We start from the raw sequence: 6,059 nt of genomic DNA, 5'->3' as shown, positions 1-6,059 counted from the left end.
ATACATCACTTAGATTACCAAAAAGAAGGACTAAACAACTCACTCAAATGACAAAACTTAAACCAAGTAATTACATCATAGACAAGCATCTAAACCAAACGCACGATTCCTCAAATAAAGAAAGTAACAACTAAATTCTAGACTTATCACTCACTAAAACTTAAAAAACCAACTAACCAAACAACCTTATATTAATTTTAGCAACATGAAATACAAATAAAAAACTTGATGCTGAAAACAGAGAAAATCAAGCATATCAGATTGCTTTTAAAAGAAAGGGCTAGCATTTGATGAACAAAATATACCCTACTGCCATGAGGGAACAACAATGATCAAGGCATTCCTTTAGGATAACAAACATACTTTTAGGTGCTTCAAACAATTCTAGCAAATAATCAAGATAAGAACAGATAGATTAAGAATAACAAAATCAACAAGCTTGAACATAGAAAACAACGAGATGACAAAACTGAAACCAACAATAAAAGTCTTTAAATCAACGATCAATCCACATAAAAAATTACACATGAATTTATAAGAAACTCCACACAATAGACAACTTAAACGCCTTACACATAAACATGATCGAGCAGTCGAATATAACAAACAATTACATTTTTAGTTCATACGGAAATTAAAATTGAAGAGGGTGTTACCTTCTTCAGAGCGGTGAACTTGAACTCGATATGTTGGAGACGATTCTACCACCAATGAGTTCCGAGAATTCCAACGAGAACTTTTGAAGTAAACGAAGTTAAAATCCAATGTAACTTTAACGCTAACTTTCGTAGTTCTCAAAAATGTAGAGCATTTTGATTTTTTGATGTCATTTCATAAAGGAGAAAATATATGGAAGAAGATAAAGCGCTGGAAATTGGGGGAAAACGGGTGAAATTTTTAGAGAAAAAATTGAATTTAAAAATCAAATTTTCTTAAGGATAAGGAATATACCAAGAGACTTTTCGAATTTTTGAACGAATTTGAACGGGAAGACGAGTTGAACTATCAATTCTTAGAGAAAGGACGCTTGAGGTGCGAAATTTTGGCACCTAGATTATTCTCCAACATTCTTGTTCGAAAAGATAAGGAGAGGGAGAGGGACACACGCAATGTCGGCGTTCGGGTTCACTGCGTTTCTGGGTTGTAAGTACGGTACTGCTGGGTTTTGATTTCTGGATTCGTTGGTCACATTTCTTGCTGGGTTTCGGGTTTCTGGGTTCGATCGAAGGAAGAAGAAGAGTATAGGGATTCAATTACAGCCAATTGAAGTTAAGAACATAACCAAATTGAATTCATTTATTAAATTCGGCTAGTAATTAAATAAGACAAATTAATATAATTAACTAAAGAACTTCTTAATCTTAAGGAAAATAAAATAATTAACTTAATTATAAAGTAATAACTCAAAAATATAAGTATTAATTAACTAAACCAATTAACCAACTATTTAAGTAAAAATAAAATCTTTTTGAGACGATTAACAAAAATATTCAAGAAACATACTAATTATATTTAAAAAATTATTTAAAATGACAAAATTATTTTAAAAATAACTTGAATAATATTTTGAATTTTATAAAACTAACTATTTCAAATTGTTTGAAATTGAAGAAAGCTCGATAATTAATATACATTGGGGAGGGTCAAAATTGGGTGTCAACAACTGTCCCTCATTTGACTTGGATTGATGAAAGAAAACTAAGGCAAATGAAATTGATGACCGACCACATCTTCATCCTTCAGAAAAGAGATTTTGGTATTGACTTTAGGAACTTTGGCCAAACTCTGGAATTGGGTTTCCTATATATCTTAGGATATATGGGAATTCAGGCCACTTGTAGTTCGATACGCTTGATTTAATGTAGGATTATGAAAGAATTCAAAATCTATTCCAATATCGAATTATGAAGAAATTAGAATGCTCGTGAATAAGATGTGAGAAAAATTGCTGAAATATAGCCGAGTTTTCAACATTGAGCCCGCCTACATATCCCTCAACTTAAGGAATCGGGCTATTTCTAGTTCAACTCGATCGGTTGGAAAGGGAAATCTATTATGCTAGATAACCTTCGGTTCTGGAAGAGTAACAAGAGAATCAAGTATGAAAAAAAAGGCTTGCAACCTCTTATCCATGAATGTGGTGCACTTCACACCCACAAGTAAGAACTTACACAAACATAATTTTCAAATCTCTCTGATTGGAAAGTTTCCCCCGATGAGAGCCAAAATTTTCCGGATGCAAAACTGAAACCGATAAACCCAAAGAAAAGCCCACATGCCTTCTGATAGGGATGTGGTTTGATTGTGGTGGAAGTTTCTCCTCAGCTTGCTCCCTAGAGTTTGACATTCCTCTTTGGACTACGTTATAGTTCGCTCCTAAGAAAAAGTTCCACGATGTGCTACATCCTTTTTTATGTCGTTCGCACCTTGATTTGTTTGAGAATTCATCCTCTTGGATGCTCTCGAAAAAGACTACGATAAAACTCATTAGAAGAAACATAATTGAAGAAAGCGATAGCATCCCTTACGATATTTATGGTGTCTTCTTGTATGTTTCTATGAATACATTATTGTCTTGGCTTTTCAAAGTCATCCCTCTGAAGTATTGTGTGTAGACAATCTTCTTCTGATTGTTGAAGTAATAATATTTTTCCAAAATAATTAGCTTTCCATCGATAGAAAAAATAAAGATCTTATCGATAAAGTACTTGACAAAATAAATGTTTCTTCACTGGTGGCGATAAGAATCTATTGATAAAAAATTGGTAAAATAAATGTTTGTCTATTGATAAGACTTCATCAAAAGAATTGTTGGAAAAATGGATGTCTACCCATCGATAGGATGAACGCATATCCATTGATATATAGAAAAATACATATTCATCCGTCGATAGAGTATCTTGCAAAATAGATGTTCATCTATCGATAGGAAGAATAATAATAATTCATTAAAATAATACATTGATGATGATCCATCGATAAGATAGTGATAATGATGATCCATTGGTAGGATGATGATAATGAAGATTCGCCGTTATGATAATGTGGATGATCCATTGGTAGGATGATGATAATAAAGATTCGTTGTTATGATAATGTGGATGATCCATTGGTAGGATGATGATAATGAAGATCCGTCGGTAGGATGATGATGATCCATTCGTAGGATGATGTTGATCCATTGGTAGGATAATGTTGACAATGATCCATTGGTAGAATGATGAAAATGAGGATTTGTCGGTAGGATAATGATGATGAAAATCTGTCGGTAGGATAATGTTGATCCATTAGTATAATAAGGCTGATGATCCATTCGTAGAATGATGATAATGAAGATTTATCGGTAGGATAATGTGAATGATCCATTTAACAATATGACATGAATGTCCCTTGGGTGATGGGATTATCTCGTTTGATAATAATGTAGAAATGTCCCTCTGGATGATGCATATTATCACATCTAATGTCGACGTGACTTGTGAATATTCTTCAAACGTCCTTGATGCTGAAAACTATAATGCGATGTCATGGTAGATGCTTGTACATCTTGAGAGTGATTCTTTCACTCGTTCACGCTTTGCTGGAGATTTAAACAAGGTGTTGTTGATCATATTTTGAATTGTTTCTTTTTCTTTAGAAAAACTTCAATGACTCTCCTGCAACCACCAAAAAGTTATCGATTTTGGGGAGCTCTTCGCCCTTTTGACTTATTTGTATTTATTGAACGGAGGAATATGATGATCTTGTGGCATTCTTATAGACCTGCATCCACAGAAAAAAAATTAGTTTTTAAAACAAACTGATTTGTGTTGACTTCTTCGATTGCTTACTCATTATCTTGCTATCTTCAATTTATCGCTCCGATCTCTAACTTCTTGATAGACATAAGATGAAATTATACAAAATATTTCACATATTAAAATTATTTTATGGAAAAAAAGAATTTTTTGAGAATCATTTTGGAAAAGGTCACTATCAAATGTCATGTCATGCATAGCTAAAATGAACGTCCTCAGTTCAAATTTTTTACGTATCTGATAACTTGTTCTGGAGAATTCAAAAGATCCTTAAAGCTTGAGAAATTTCTGGTATGGTCCTCTCAAAATCTATTATAATTGGAAAATTTTGCAGGTGGCTCTGAAATCAACGACGTCGAAGATTGCTGAAGTTGACTATGAACTTTAATGATCCCAGAGATCATTTGAAGTTAGCTTTAAACTTCTAATAACGCTCGAGATATTCAAAATTTACTACAAGCTTCTAGTGATGCTTGAAGATATTTTTGAGGCCATCCTCAAAAAATTTTGTCTCAGCTAGATGTCTTGTTATACCTCAAACTATTGATATGACTTGTAGAATTTTTGAGACCCTCTCAAATAATCTTTCCCAGTTGCAACTCACAATGTATCTTCAGTCTTGACTTGTTGGTGAGATCCAGTTCTTGAGAATTTTTGAGTCCCTCTAAAAAATTCTTTCCAAATTTCTATTGTAAAGGAAAATAGGAATCTTACGGGAGATATAACTGAACTGTTGTGGCATCTACATATCCTGTTGAGACAAGAATCAGGTCAAACGTAGTCCCCTCTTGAGGATTAACATAAATGGAAATTTTTTGATAAGGAAATGACTGAGGCCGACAAAGGCCACCTACATATCTCATTCTTGAGAATACAGGTCGAACGTAGTTTAAGTACATGAAGGGGTGACCGAAGCCGACATAGGCCGCCTACATATCTCATTCTTGAGAATTCAGGTCAAACGTAGTTCATTACAAAGGGGAATATTGAAAATGTATTAAGGGGTGACCGAAGCCGACGTAGGCCGCCAACGTATCTTATTCTTGAGAATTCAGGTCAGACATAGTTCATTACAAAGGGGAATATAAAAAATATATGAAGAGGTGACCGAAGCTGACGTAGGCTACCTACGTATCTCATTCTTGAGAATTCAGGTCAGACGTAATTCATTACAAAGGGATAATTTTCTAACTATAAAACATAAGACGATTACAAGAAAATTACGTGATTACATGGAAATAAATAAAAGAAACTCTGAGTAAACATAACAACTCTTGATAGTATCTGAGTCAATTGACAACTTGTGAAATAAATGTCTATGCTCAAACACAATAGTTTATCAAACAAATGTATCGATGTATTGTCTAAGCAAACTGATGAGTTCTCTTTTCTGAGCTTCCGTCAGATAGACGTTGATTTGTTCTTCTTTGACTCATTCATCCATCTCTAGATTCACACTTTCTGTGTTATCCAAATTCAATTTATCCTGATTCTCAAACTGTTTCAATTGTTTGACAAGGTGTTTAGATATCATAATCTCCTCATCATGCTCTTTCAAATTGTCGTCATATACCTCATTTTGTTCATTTAGCTTGTGACATACACGATATTGACAAATTTAAAATTATTTTTACTGAAATAAAAACAAAGACAGTTAGAAAAAAAAATTAAAGCAAGCAAAATAAATTATCGCAATAGAAGAGGATTTCATTGAAAATAAGGAAATACGAACTTTGGTCATCACCATGGGCCATTTTGCCTTTTTTCAAAACATTACGAGAGAAATTAAAACATAATTTGGTCAAATGATATAAAAGGTGGATCCCGGGCCTCATTCGGACTACCACCGATTTTCAAAAATAGCATAAGATTCATCTTTGTCTATCAAGATGAGCGAGGAGTCAAGAGTGGAGTGAAAGTCCCATTAAGAACTTTCTTTTTTGGTTCGGTGTCTCGTATGCTTGATGTCTCGATCAATTCCTCCAGCCCAACATCAACTTCCTTAGAAATACTCCTAGTTCTTTCTCCGACACCGTCATCATTGACATATTCCTCTACCAGAAAGGACTGATACAAATGAGGTAAAGCCTTTGGTTGAACACGATTAATCTCCTTCCCTATTTGACCCTCTCTTGGCACTAAAGAAAAAACTTGATAGGGTGCCGTGATCACAAATTTAGAGTTCTCACTTACACTCAGAGAAGCTATAACTTTCTCAAGGCGGTCAAGATTGGTTGGGGTTATATCTTTACACACACGACA

Source organism: Solanum stenotomum, chromosome 1, assembly GCF_019186545.1.
Source record: "Solanum stenotomum isolate F172 chromosome 1, ASM1918654v1, whole genome shotgun sequence".
Lineage (NCBI taxonomy): Eukaryota > Viridiplantae > Streptophyta > Magnoliopsida > Solanales > Solanaceae > Solanum > Solanum stenotomum.
The sequence above is the reverse complement of the archived record's forward strand: the minus strand, read 5'-3'. Positions refer to the sequence as shown.